The following is a 15,355-nucleotide window of genomic DNA, read 5'->3' on the forward strand; positions in this document are numbered from 1 at the left end:
GCCTCCACAGGAGAAATGAGAAGGAAGACAGAAAAGAGGCAAAGCGACAGTCAGCTCAATGAAAACAAAAGGAGGTGACCTTTAGGGCCTGCTGGTTGGCCTTGAACATCTTCAATGTTATTTTTGACTGGTATCACGAGGTGCTGATGAGCTGTCACCAGGACCTAGTATTTGCAGTCTGTCTGCCACTTGATTGCTCTGATTTCTACATGCATAAATACTCTATTTTCTGGATTTCTCAACAAAGCTTTCCAGAAGGATCTGGGAGTGCTTATTCACCACTGCTGGTGCTTTGCACCTCGGGAAAGATATGAAAATACTGCCATCTCCACTATGCACATCAATGAATCCAAGGCATCATTAAGATTGGCTCTTGCATCAACAGGTATATAAAAATTATTAACAATGCTAAAGACGTTCTTGAATGAAAGATGGAGAGATAATGGCATAAAGATGCATAAAAAGAAGCTAGAACCAAAAGAGAGCCAGAGAGAGAGAGAGAGAGAGCAAGAGAGAGCAACTTGACACTACCAAGTTTTGCTTTAGGCCAGACCTGTGCGTGCCACATATCTGCCCAAAACACACACACACACACACGCCATCCCTTTTTTCTGAGGAGAACAATGCTAAGTAACTCAAACTAGCTGTTATCATTTAGGGCAAAGAATTACAATGAGAAAGCAACTGAGGCAAGCAGCACTGCTGGCCAGGGAACAAGTTTCCAGAAGCTGTTACTCAATGGCATGCCCACAAAAGGTATTACTAATTATAAGCCTAGTAAAAGCGTTGCTATACCTCTCAGTGTTCAAGACATTTCACTTTCATATTTGGGAACTCTAACTTTCAACCATGTAACCATTCAATTAATTAGCCAAGTCAGAAAGCCCCCATCATAACCTATTAATTAGTCAACAAAGTAAGTTTGATTGCAAGTTGAATGACAGTGAAACTAAGTATTGTAATTATTTCCCATGCCTGCATCAGATTCTCTAGTTTATGCTAACAGTACATTTTCTTCACTAACAACGCTATTAAGCACCATTCGAACAGACCACAAACTCGTCAGCACTCCAGTTATGCTAGAGATCACCCTAACTAACTTATCAATGGCTAATGTATATAGAACTTTAATTATCAAATGGCTTTTTATCCCTAATTCTTTATGTATGGTAAATAGGAGTTATGATGCATCTATTACTGGGTTTAAGGGACTTCATCAGTAGCACTTTTACAATTAGCTCCAGATTTTTTTAAACTTCTCATAAATCTCATGACTTAAACTTTAGAGGCACCTGGGTGGCTCAGTTGGTTAAACTTCTGACTTCAGTTCAGGTCATGATCTCCCGGTTTGAGAGTTTAGCCCCACATCAAACTCTGTGCTGACAGCTCAGAGCCTGGAGCCTGCTTCAGATTCTGTGTCTCCCTCTCTCTTTGCCTCCCCGCCCCCTCTCAAAAGTCAATAAACATTAAAAAAAAATTTTTTTTTAAATATCCCTTATCCCCACAGTATCACATAGGAGAATCAGCTAGACTGTTTTCTTTTCTTTCTTTCTTTTTAATGTTTATTTTTAAAAATAAAATTTTTTTAATGTTTATTTATTTTTGAGAGAGAGAGGGCATGAGAAGTGGAAGGGCAGAAAGAGAGGGAGACACAGAATCCGAAGCAGGCTCCAGGCTCTGAGCTGTCAGCACAGAGCCCGACGTGAGGCGCGAACCCACAAACCACGAGGTCATGACCTGAGCTGAAGTCGGACACTTAACCAACTGAGCCACCCAGGCACCCCATTTTAATGTTTATTTTTGAGAAAGAGAACGCAAGCAGGGGAGGGGCAGAGAGAGAGGAAGACAAAAGAGCCAGAGCACTCTGGTGCTCTGACACCAGAGAGCCGGACATACGGCTTGAACCTGTGAACCATGAGACCATGACCTGGGCTGAGGTTTGACACTTAATCGACTGAGCCACCCAACTGCCCCTAGACTGTTTTCAAAATAATAATAATAATAAGCTACTACCATTCAATAGCCATTAGCTCAGGGATTTCTACTGAATCATGGCCAGCTTTATCTCTTCCTTGGATAAATCACCCTTATACTATTACATTTGAGCTGCAGCTTATTGGTTTGTCAAAAATGTAACTGTACCTTCTTTCTTTTGAATAAGAGGTAATGTATCTTTATCTGTGGTTTTTCCACTGTTTTTTTTTTTTCTTTCACATCAGCCTTCATGATTTCCCTCCTGAAACATTTCTTCCTTCTCTCTACCTCTCCTTCCACCTCCTTCCTTCTCCCTATCTCTTCCCTTCAGCATTTCTATTCTATCACTGGAAAAAATGAACAACAAAAGCCCTGCAGGGCACCCAAATGAAATAAAATGTAAGTCTCACAGTATTAGTTGCAAATAAAAACTATTATCTAAACACCAATTTCAAATGGTGCAGCTTAGAATTTTAAAGGTACAAGACGGTAGCCCCTCAGCCCAGGAAACAGTCAATTCTCCCTAGATAACCTTTTTCTGTCTCTTCTGACAGACAGTGGTCAGTCTTATAATTAAGATGTAATATGATGTTCTACCTGCTGGGTAAAGACAGTTTCCATTACTAAAATGATTCTAACCAAGACACTAAAAGAAAAGGTTTTTATCAACTTCGTACATGACCCCCACCCCTCATCCACACACATGCACCTCTAACCTTGACCTCCACCCTGATCATTCAAAAGATATTTCCAATCTATGATGAAATATTATGGTGTTATTTCTGGCTCCAGGCTAAGAGCTAGTTCCTCCTATAAACTGTTTTGTCTTTCTTCTAAACCTGTCTTAAGCTTTAATGAAATGAAAGTCACTAATGTGTAACTATCAACAGTAGTCTTTCTTCTGGTTATTTTTACCTCAAAAAAGTAATGAAATAAATTTTTTAATGCATGCTTTCACCCTTAAGGGACTTATATTCTGACAGGTAGGAGAGCAAAGGTCTAGAAGCAGCTACTTAAAAAGTATGATGGACGGGAAATGCAAATCAAAACCACATTAAGATACCACTACATACCTAACAAAATGGCTAGGATCAAAAAGACAAGAAATATCAAGTGTTGTCAAGGATCTAGAGAAATAGGAAGCCTCATGCAGTGTCGGTGGAAATGCAACTTCGTGTAGATACTGTGTAAAACAGAACAGAAATTCCTACAAAAATTAAAAAGAGAATTACCATATGACCCAGTAATTCCACTACTGGGTATTTACCCAAAGAAAACAAAAACACTAATTCAAAAAGATATGTGCACCCCTATGTTACTGTCATTAACCAAGCATTGTTGGCAATAGCCAACATATGGGAGCAACCCAAGTGTCTATAGATGAATGAATAAAGATGTAATATAAATAGGGGGTGCCTGGCTGACTCAGTCAGTAGAGCACATGACTCTTGATCCCAGGGTCATGAGTTCGAGCCCCACATTGGGCGTGGAGCCTACTTGAAATAAAAATTTTTTTTAAAAGATGGGGTATAAATGTACAATGGAATATTTTTAATTGTAATTTTTTTATGTGTGTGTGTGTGTGAGAGAGAGAGAGAGAGAGAGAGCATGTGTGAGCTATAGAGAGGGGCAGAGGGAGAGTGATAGAATCTTAAGCAGACTCAGCATGGAGCCGGATGCAGGGCTCAATCCCACGACCCTGTGATTATGATCTAAGCTGAAATCAAGAGTAGAATGCTCAGTCAACTGCACCATCCAGACACCCCTGTACAATGGATTATTATTCAGCCATAAAAAAGAATGACATCTTGCCATTTGCAATATGAATAGACCTAGAAGTTCTGTATAATGCTAAGTGACGTAAGTCAGACAGAGAAAAGACAAATATCATATGATTTCATTCACATGGGGAATTTAAGAAACAAAACAAATAATAAAAGAGACAAACAAAAAAACCAAACTCTTAGATACAGAGAACAAACAATTGGTTGCCAGAGGGGAGGTGGGGAATGGGGATGTGGGTGAAATAAATAAAGGGTATTAAAAGTATACTTATCATAATGAACACCAAGTAATGTACAGAATTGTTTTTTTTTTTCAACGTTTATTTATTTTTGGGACAGAGAGAGACAGAGCATGAAAGGGGGAGGGGCAGAGAGAGAGGGAGACACAGAATCGGAAACAGGCTCCAGGCTCTGAGCCATCAGCCCAGAGCCTGACGCGGGGCTCGAACTCACGGACCGCGAGATCGTGACCTGGCTGAAGTCGGACGCTTAACCGACTGCACCACCCAGGCGCCCCCCGAATTGTTGAATCATTATACTGTATATCTGAAACTAATGTAACACTATATGTTAATTATAGTGGAATTAAAAAAAAATAAAATTTTAGAAATACATATATATGTAAATGATTTAGACAATTCCAACAATTACATAAAAGCAAATATTTCACCCTTCAATAAATTTATTTCTGATTTCTATATACTATTTAAAAATACATATGCTTATCATGATAAGCACTAGGTAAGTAATCTATAGAATGGTTGGATTGTTACACACCTGAAACTAATAGAACACTGTATATTAATTATATTTCAATAAAAAATACATTAAAGAAAGTAAAATGTCCAAATTATAACATGTTAATGAAAAAATAGTAAATAAGAAAAAAGGAAAAGAAAAGAAAGTATGATAGAAATATAAACCAAGTGTTGTGGGGCCCAGTAGCAGAGGTAAGAATCGTTTCTTAGAGGAAACAAGTGAAAATTTCAGGAAAGTCAACTTTCCGTTTTGTAGTATTTGGGGGTCTGTCTGGTCCACCCAAATGTGGTCTGCTGTTGAGCCACTTGGTGAATGAAATAAGGCCTTATTTTCTCACTTGCCTAATGGGCCTGTATTCTCCTCTCTAACAGACTAGAGTCTCTTTAGAGACTAGAAACTAGTTATCAATCTAGAACTTCATGTTTGCCAGATAGCCTTGGAAACACCATGTCCTGTGGCCCATGCTCCAAAAATCCTGCTCCACTATCTCCTGACCTCAAATCAATTTGGACTGAAGAGTAGTAGTTCATATCCTTAATAGTTTCCAGAAAAGGTGACTATTAGTGAGATGAGTAAATATGTATGCTCTCAAAAAATTACTAAATTAACTATTCTGAATGTATCTGCCCAATGCACCAGAGCTAAATTTAAAAATGCTAAAACATTGGCAACAAGTCCTCTACGTGTTCTCTCTGCCTATTTCTAAAGATTCCCTTAGGAATAATACCCAAACAATTTCTAACAGAGAAAAATTAACAATATAAATGATTCAAAATAAAGAATACCCAAATGTGGTTTAAATGCATATAGTGTATACTTCTCTGCAATGCAAAATAAAACATTCTGAAAAAGTCATAAATAACTTGACAGAGTAACATGCATGAGGCTTCAACTCAAAGAAGCTGTCTCCCACTTGATACTGAGGAGGAACAGCATAGTTTGTCAGCCTAGGGAAAAGAGTTGATCTTTAATCCCATAAACTTTGTATTCTGTAGAATAATAAATATTTATATATGTAAACATATAGACATATATACATATACGTATATGTATATATAAAGTTATGTATATATAAAGTCCTTAGTATATACTTTCACTGTCTTGGTTCTGAAGGCTTTCCTTCTGGCTAAGTTGAAAGCTGGCTAAAGGAAAGCTAAGAGTAATTGAAGGCTGGGGCGCCTGAGTGGCTCAGTCAGTTAAGCATCTGACTTGAGCTCAAGCCATGATCTCATAGTTCATGAGTTTGAGCCCTGCGTCAGGCTCTGTGCTGACAGCTCAGAACCTGGGTCCTGCTTCAGATTCTGTGTCTCCCTCTCTCTCTCTGTCCCTCCCCTGTTGATGCTCGCTCTCGCTCTCTCTCTCTCAAAAATAAATCTTTAAAAAAATTTAAAAGTAAGTGAAGGCAGGCGTGCCTCGGTGGCTCAGTCAGCTGAGCGACCGACTTCAGTTCAGGTCATGATCTCACGGTTTGTGAGTTCGACCCCCACATCAGGCTCTGTGCTGACAACTCAAAGCCCGGAGCCTGCTTCAGATTCTGTCTCCCTCTCTCTCTCTCTCCCTGCTCCTCCCCCACACATGCTCTGTCTCTCTCTGTCTCAGAAATAAACATTAAAATTTTTTTAAATAAAAGTGAAGGCAGACTCAGTGAGAATGGAATTCTCAATTTACTTCTATACCCAAAATAAGAATATACTGGGCAAGAGAAGAATAAGTATCCCCACTAAGGGGAAGGGGCAAGATTTCAAAACTGAAGTGCTCAGGAATTCTTACAATTCTCCCTGAAGTCATCTATGCAATAAATGTGCTCATGCAATAAATTGGAGAATGAAAACTGACATATATTCCTAGGGGGCCCAGGGAAGGCAAGGCAGGTCTCTTTCCCCTATTTCTATTACCAAACTCCTGGAAGCTGGGCTGGTGCCTCCCCTGCTGGAGAAGCAACAAGATGTGTGGTGCTGGCGACAGGAACGCATCCATCTTATATCTGGTTGTCGGCTGTTGCCTGTGATTCTCTATTTTAAATCTGTTCTTCTAACTGGACTGAGAACTTTCAGAGACCTTGACCTACATCCATTATTCCTTCTATACCAGCAGTCTAGTACCGTCCTCAGTATTTAGGACAGGACAAGGCAAGGGAAAAGCATTTAATACATATAGATTCTAAAAGTTATTATTTCCTTAAAAAGCCGGCTAGACAGTAATTACTTACTTAATGAATACCTGAATGTTTTTCAAGCCTATGTTTTATTAATTGTCCAATGAGAGTAGAAAGATATAATCCTAATTACACAGAGATTATGGGACTATCAATAAACCAGAAAATCCTGAGTCCTTTGGGACTCCATTTAAATGTTTCTTAACAACCTCCTCTGATCCCCCAGGGCTGTTAGGATCCCCTAGTCACTGCTCTTATATCACCCCATGTATACCTACCATGTAGAACCCTGAAGGTCTGTTTACATGTGTGCCTGCTCTACAAGACATGAGCTCCCTGAAGGCAAGGAGGACTGGGTGTTATTCACCCAAGTAGCTCCAGTGTCAACTACAGCATCTGGCTACAGCATCTCCAACTACAATATCTCCACAAAGTAGAGAATAAATTAATATTTGCAGGCTGGATATGCAGAATAAATCTGAGGATAACAAATCTTTGCTTGGAAGTGGGTTGTGGATCTGAATAGCATATGGGACCTGTACTTCCTGGACTCAGTAACTGAAGAAGCAGAAAGCCAAAATTCCATCTGAAATATAATAGCCAGGGCTCAGGAAACCTGCAATGGCGAGAGGACAAAAGCAAACACACCTTGGTTGTAGGCGAGGCTCAAGGGCAAAGTGTACTTATTTGTGGCTCAAACATTATTTGCCAGTAACAGTTATGCCAGTAAGAGTCAGCTAACTGGGCAGATCCTAGGATTGAAAGAGATTTCTCTATTAATTTCCAATTAACTAAGTTGACAGGTTCTTGGAGCAAAAAGCTTTAAGAAATCCAAAGCCAGGCTTCTAGAGCAACCAGTTCCAGAAGAGCGGGGCCCATTATGACCCCATCAGAAGAAAAATCAGACTCTCTATAAAAGGCAGGACAGAACTTCATCTTTTTCAGGGAGCCAAATTCTTCCTCTCCATTAAGAGAACATAAAACCAGAAACAAAAGTTATTGACTTACTGATTTGGCAACGATCTTCCTCATCTTGGGATCCCAGAAGATGCCTTTTGGTTTTCTACAGGAGTCCTTGACTCCTGGACACTGTTACAAGACAGCTGTCTCCTGGTAATTCAAGCTTTACACCTTTCTACTTCCTGTGAAGTTTCTCAATTTAAAAACAAATACAAAGGTGTGTGCGTGCACACATGTACACACGTTTGTGTGTAGCACCTAAAAAAATGTCTGAAAGGAAATATTCCAAAATGTTAATAGTGTTTATGCCCAGGTGACAGGATTTTTTTGGTGACCTATCTCTACTTCTTTTTCCCTTATTTCATCTTGTGTTCTAATCTCCCTTCCTTTCTCCTATTTGATATCTATGTTTTCTAAATATTCTACTAGAAACATGTGTTATTTGTATAATTTTTAAAATGGGCGAGAAAAAGATTAAAACTGAAAAAAATCAATAAACACAAAACAAAAAAACCTACGAATCCAAAGTGCCTGGCCATGAGGCAGCTGTGGTACAAGAAATCAAGAGACAAGGGTCTAGCTTAACGTTTGGGTAAATCAGGGGCACCTGGCTGCCTCAGTTGGTTGAGTGACTTCGGCTCAGGTCATGATCTCACTGTTCATTGATTCAAGCCTCATGTCGGGCTTTGCGCTGATAGCACAAAGCCTGCTTCATATTCTCTCTCTCTCTCTCTCTCTCTCTGCCCCTCCCCCATTCATGTGTGCTCTCTCTTTCTCTCTCTCTCTCAAAAATAAACATTAAAATTTTTTTTTAGTGTTTGGAAAAATCACTTACCCTTCCTAAGCTTCAGATTCTTCATCTGCAAAACACATCATTCATTCAATAAGTACTTAACAAGCTCTACTATGTGAATAAATATAATCGTGAGCAAGATTGACCTAATTCCCTGCCTTCACGGCAGTCTCTCAGAGATGATACTTCTTTTCAAAAAGTCAATTTTGAGGGTGCCTGGGTGGCTCAGTCGGTTGGGCATCCGACTTCAGCTCAGGTCATGATCTCGTGGTTTGTGGGTTCGAGCCCCATGTCGGGCTCTGCGCTGACAGCTCAGAGCCTGAAGCCTGCTTCGGATTCTGGGTCTCCCTCTCTCCCTGCCTCTCCCCCACTCACGGTCTCTATCAAAAATAAATAAAAATGTAAAAAAAATTTTTTTAAGTAAATTTTGACAAGTACTATAACAGAAGAAGGTACAATATCTACAATATTATGAAAGCAACGAGTAGAAGAAACTGGGGAGAATGGGGACAGAAAGAAGATAAAAGAATCTTCCTGGAAGAAATAAACTGAGAGCCAAAGGATGATTAGGATTTAGCCAGGCAAAGATGAGGCTGGTTATGCCTGTAACTGCTTTGTAATTCTGTGATTCTGTGTTCTAAGCTGTGTTACTGAATCACAGAGTCCAAAGGTTCATCTGTCACTCATTTTGTCCCTCTACTCATTAACTCACTTCATCCTAAAAACATTCTTGTAGGTAGATAATTTTACTTCAGTTTACAAATGAAGTATTAGTTGAGCAAGTTGCCTGAAGTTAGACAGGGGTAAATCCTCATCTATCTAAAATCCCATCCTCCTTCAGTCATCATTCAATTATCACTTACTAAGTACCTGTCGAGCTCTCTGCTAGACATTGGAGATGAAGAGATCAGTAAAACTATATCCTTGCTCTTGAGGAATGCACTGTCTGAGGGGGAACTTTAAGTAGCCAGACAATTACAACATCGTGGAGTGTTTAGAAAGAAGCAGAGTGTGACTATGCCTTTTCATCACAATCTAGTTCCCTAGGTCTCCTAGGAAATCTGCAGGTACATGATCAATGACAAAGACTATACAAATGGGGAAATTTTCAAAGCTGTAGCTGAAGCCTAGCATCCCTGTTACCGACCGACAGCTCTGTCTGCTATACCATTAGGCCATGCCACTCTACTCAGGTGAAAATCTTCCAGGGGAAATGAGTGTCCAAATGGTATCCATTCATCTTACTATGGAGAATAAGCATGCTCCCAGGCACCCCAAAATGATGAAGAACGCTGGCAGTGGCATCACTGGCTCCTACAGAAAGGCAGGTATAAGCTAAAGAATGCCTGCTATGATGGTGGAACACTTCATGACAATTTTCAGACAAAACTTCCTTACCCATAAGTCTTCTGAAGAAAACCCCTCCTCTCTGATTTCAGGGAACTGAGAAAAGAGGTACAAATCCAAGATTTCAGAGTTGCTCCTGGAAGAGCTTCAACCAGGAGCTCTCAGAAACAGATACTATGTCTAATTTTGGAGCCTCACAAAAACACTAGGCATCTAGCTTGCTAGAATGAGTGTGAGATGTATCTTCCAAGTCAATAGTTCATTGGACACTAGGCCTACAGTATTGTGTAGAGGAACTCAATTCCTTCACAGAGTAACTGAGGGGAAAGAGCTCACAGATCTCAGATGTTTACTCACCCCTCTAAGAGGCCCCAAGTAGCATCCATTTGTTCATACATTGAGATCTACAATAAAATTGCCTTTGGTGTTGGTGGGACATGGATTGCAAAACAATGTACCTGGGAGCCAGGAGTCCTGATACTTTGATCTCAATTCTTCCACAGACTTATTTTGTAGCCCTAAACATGTCGCTTAAGCCCTCTGTGCCTCAGTTCTGCCATCTACAGAAAAGGAATGCTGCTGTCCTCCTTCCTGGAAGAACTGTGGAGAGGACACTGGAGTAGCCTTCCTTATTCACCCCCATGTTCGAGTAGTTACTTGATGATATTGCTTGTACATACATAAGACAGGGAGTAATCCCTGCCTTGCAGGACTGTTGTAAGAACTGAAGATAATGTATGTACAGTGCCTGGCCAAAGAAGGGACTACAGAAATAGTGGCAATATTAAAATCTCTGACACCAGTATAAGCCCTGAGGAGACTGCTCTTTTATAAATTTACATGTGTCAGATCCAGCCCACAGATCTCAGAGTTAGGCTAAAAATCTATGGAAAACTCTAAGTTCTTAAAGATGATAGCTGAAAAACAAAAAATCAGATGATTTCAAACTGCTTTCAGCATCCTTCCTCAATCCTCATCAGGTAGAAAAATACTCTCCACCTTCACTCAGCCACAGCCTTGGTGTCATTTTGACTAGAAATCTCCTGTCACCCCTGACTTCACAACCTGACTTCACAACGTGACTTCACAACCTGACTAGACAATACTGTGGGGAAAAGGGATGTGGGTGCTTGGGGGAAGCTGCAATTTTATTTAATGCTTATTTATTTTTTGAGAGAGTGCAAGCAGGGCAGGGGCAGAGGATCTGAAGTGGGCTCTGCACCGACAGCAGCAAGCCCAATGTGGGGCTCCAGCACATGAACCACGAGATCATGACCTGAGCTGAAATTGGACACTGAAATGACTGAGCCACCCAGGCACCCCAAGGGCTTGCAATTTTAAATGTGTGGTTCAGGTAGGTTTTCCCGAGGTGACATGTGAGCCAAGACTTGAAGGAGATAAGGAAACAAGACATGAGGATAGCTAAGAGAAGAGAGTCTAGGGAGAGGGTACAGCAAGTTCAAGGGCCCTGAGGCAGGAGTGCTCCTGGTGGATTCAAGGAAGAGTGGGGAGACTGAAGCAGCAGGAGTGAGGGGAGAATAATAGAGGATGAGGTTCAAGAGGTAAGAACCTTCACAATATGGTCTCTAAAGTGATGGTCCTGTTTTAGGCCTCAGTTCTCCCTTCTAAAAACTAGGCAGGAGCAGCTACGTGGCTAAGTCAGTTAAGCGGCTCCACTCAGCATGAAGACTGCTTGGGATTCTCTATTTCCCTCTCCCTCTGTGTTCCTTCTCTGCTTTCACACTCTCTCTCTCTCAAAATAAATAAATAAATAAAATGTTTAAAAGATTAGGCAGAATGATAATACTCAAGAACAAGGTACTTGAAAGGGTAAAACAAAAAGAAAACTTAGTGAACAAACGAATGGAATGGTAATTGGAAGACATGAGTTTGAGGCCTGGATCTACACAAATGAGCTATGTGGCCCTTGAGCAAGTCACTTCACTTCTCCAAGCCAGTTTTCTTATTGGCAAAATGGAATGATCTGAGCTAATAGAGATGTTTTTCATCTGAAAATTATATACAAAGTATTCTTCAACAAATGGCTAAAACTACTGAATATTCATATGCCAAAAAAGGTGATTTTTTTTCATATCTCATACAATATAAAAACTCAAATGGATCACAAACCTATATGTAAAATTTAAAGTTATAAAGTTACAGAAGGAAACACAGGGTAAAAAACACTACAACCTTGAGCTACCCAAAGATTTCTCAAATACAACACCAAAGGTACTGTCCTTTAAAGAACAAACTGATAAAATGGTCTTTGTCAAAATAAAAGACTGACATACACCAAGAGTTGGTGAGGATGAGGATGTAGAGGAAGTGAAACTTCATAAGCGCTGGTGGGATCTGAAATGATAACAACTACTTTACAAAACAATTTGACATGTTCTTAGAAGTTAAACAGACACCTACCATTTGATCCAATATTCTACTCCTAGGTGTTCACCTACTAGAAATAAAAGCATATTACCCATATGAAGACTTATACATGAATGTTCATAATAGCTTTATGTGTAATAGCCAAAAACCAGAGCAATCTAAGGTCCAACAACAGATGAACGAATAAACCATGGTATATTTTTATAATGGAATACTACTCAGGAATGAAAAGGAATGAGCTATTGATACAGACTACAATATGGATGAATCTCAAAATAATTATGCTGAGTGGAGTGCCTGGGTGACTCAGTCAGTTAAGCATCCAACTTCAGCTCAGGTCATGATCTTGTGGTTCATGAGTTCGAGCCCCACATCAGGCTCTCTGCTGTCAGCATGGAGCCAACTTTGGATCCTATGTCCCCCTCTTTTTCCCCTCCCCCATTCTCTCTCTCCCTCTCTCTCTCTCTCTCTGTCTCAAAAAAAAAACTTTAAAAAATAAATAAAATACAAAAATAATGACAATAATTATTATTACACTGAGTGAAAAAAGGCAGATACCCCCCCCACCAAGAAAATGAGATACATACTGCATATATCATTTATACAGAATTCTAGAGAATACAAATTAATCTACAGTGACAGCAAATCAGTGGTTGTCTGAAGACAGGGGTAGGAAGGTATAAGAGAGGTATTACAATGGAGACATGAGAAAACTTTTGGGAGTAACAGATATGTTAATTATCTTGATTGTGGTAATGGCTTCACAAGTGTACACAAATGTCAAAACTTATCAAATTATACACTTTAAAATGTGCAGTTTATCATATATTGATCTATTGCAATAAAGCTGTAAAAAAAATGTTTGTAAGGAACACAGAGTATTTACTCCAATTCAAGTCAGCAAACTTTACTAAGCACCTACCCTGTACCAAGAGCTATGACATATACAAGAGAGGCAGAAGCAAATGAAACCAGGTTAATGACCTCAAGCTACTTACAGCCTCCAGGCAGGAAGCTTTAAAGCAATTTCACATTTCTTCCAGGTTGTCCAGTTTGTTGGCAGGTGATTTTTCATGGTATTCCCTGATAATTGCTTGTGTTTCCGAGGGATTGGTTGTGATAATTCCATTTCCATTCATGATTTTATCTTTTTGGGTCCTCTCCCTTTTCTTTTTGAGAAGCCTGGCTAGAGGTTTATCAATTTTGTTTATTTTTTCAAAAAAAACAACTCTTCGGTTTTATCGATCTGTTCTACTGTTTTTCTAGTTTCTATATTGTTTATTTCTTCTCTGATCTTTATTGTTTCTCTTCTTCTGCTGGGTTTGGGGTGTCTTTACTGTTCTGCTTCTATTTCCTTTAGGTGTGTTGTTAGATTTTGTATTGGGGATTTTTGTTTCTTTTTTTTTTTTTAATTTTTTTTTCAACATTTATTTATTTTTGGGACAGAGAGAGAAAGAGCATGAACGGGGGAGGGGCAGAGAGAGGGAGACACAGAATCGGAAACAGGCTCCAGGCTCTGAGCCATCAGCCCAGAGCCTGACGCGGGGCTCGAACTCACGGACCGCGAGATCGTGACCTGGCTGAAGTCGGACGCTTAACCGACTGCGCCACCCAGGCGCCCCCGGGATTTTTGTTTCTTGAGATACGCCTGGATTGCAATGTATTTTCCTCTCAGGACTGCCTTTGCTGCATCCCAAAGCATTTGGATTGTTGTATTTTCATTTTCATTTGTTTCCATATATTTTTTAATTTCTTCTCTAATTGCCTGGTTGACCCATTCATTCTTTAGTAGGGTGTTCTTTAATCTCCATGCTTTTGGAGGTTTTCCAGACTTTTTCCTGTGGTTGATTTCAAGTTTCATAGCATTGTGGTCTGAAAGTATGCATGGTATGATCTCAATTCCTGTATACTTATGAAGGGCTGTTTTGTGACCCAGTATGTGATCTATCTTGGAGAATGTTCCATGTGCACTCGAGAAGAAAGTATATTCTGTTGCTTTGGGATGCAGAGTTCTAAATATATCTATCTGTCAAGTCCATCTGATCCAATGTATCATTCAGAGCCCTTGTTTCTTTTTTGATCCTGTGTCTAGATGATCTATCCATTGCTGTAAGTGACATATCAGATAAAGGGCTAGTATCCAAAATCTATAAAGAACTCACCAAACTCCACATCCGAAAAACAAATAATCCAGTGAAGAAATGGGCAGAAAACATGAATAGACACTTCTCTAAAGAAGACATCCAGATGGCCAACAGGGACATGAAAAGGTGCTCAACATCACTCCTCATCAGGGAAATACAAATCAAAACCACACTGAGATATCACCTCACGCCAGTCAGAGTGGCTAAAATGAACAAATCAGGATTCTACAGATGCTGGAGAGGATGTGGAGAAACGGGAACCCTCTTGCACTGGTGGTGGGAATGCAAATTGGTGCAGCCACTCTGGAAAACAGTGTGGAGATTCCTCAAAAAATTAAAAATACATCTACCCTATGACCCAGCAATAGCACAGCTAAGAATTTACCCAAGGGATACAGGAGTGCTGATGCATAGGGGCACTTGTACCCCAAAGTTTATAGCAGCGCTTTCAATAATAGCCAAATTATGGAAAGAGCCCAAATGTCCATCAACTGATGAATGGATAAAGAAATTGTGGTTTACATACACAGTGGAAAACTACTTGGCAATGAGAAAGAATGAAATCTGGCCATTTGCAGCAACATGGATGGAAATGGAGGGTATTATGCTAAGTGAAATAAGTCATACAGAGAAAGACAGATACCGTATGTTTTCACTTTCCATCCATATGTGGATCCTGAGAAACTTAACAGAAGACCATGGGGGGATGGGAAAGAAAAAAAAAAGTTAGAGACGGAGGGAGCCAAACCATAAGAGACTCTTAAAAACTGAAAATAAACTGAGGGTTGATGGAGGGGGTGGGAGGGAGGTGAGGGTTGGTGTTAGGTATTGAGGAGGGCACCTGTTGGGATGAGCACTGGGTGTTGTATGGAAACCAATTTGTCAAATTTCATATTAAAAAAATTTTTTTAATAAATAAATAAAGCAATTTCACATACACACTGCATTATCACCCTCCTATGGGTGAGGGAACAAGAATAGCCTCTGAAGTGTTAAACATGGATCAGAGTTAACTCTTCCCTCTCTTGTTCTAGAATCTTCAACCCACAAA

At 39.9% G+C, this 15,355-nt stretch overlaps 1 protein-coding gene across 10 annotated transcripts in view; it reads right to left on the minus strand.

Moving 5' to 3' along the window:
- KLHL3 (kelch like family member 3) overlaps positions 1 to 15,355 on the minus strand; it is a 282,390-nt gene that overhangs the window by 182,205 nt on the left and 84,830 nt on the right. The gene's annotated exons all lie outside the window — the stretch shown is intronic.

The sequence above is a fragment of the Felis catus genome, chromosome A1 (genome assembly GCF_018350175.1).
Source record: "Felis catus isolate Fca126 chromosome A1, F.catus_Fca126_mat1.0, whole genome shotgun sequence".
Lineage (NCBI taxonomy): Eukaryota > Metazoa > Chordata > Mammalia > Carnivora > Felidae > Felis > Felis catus.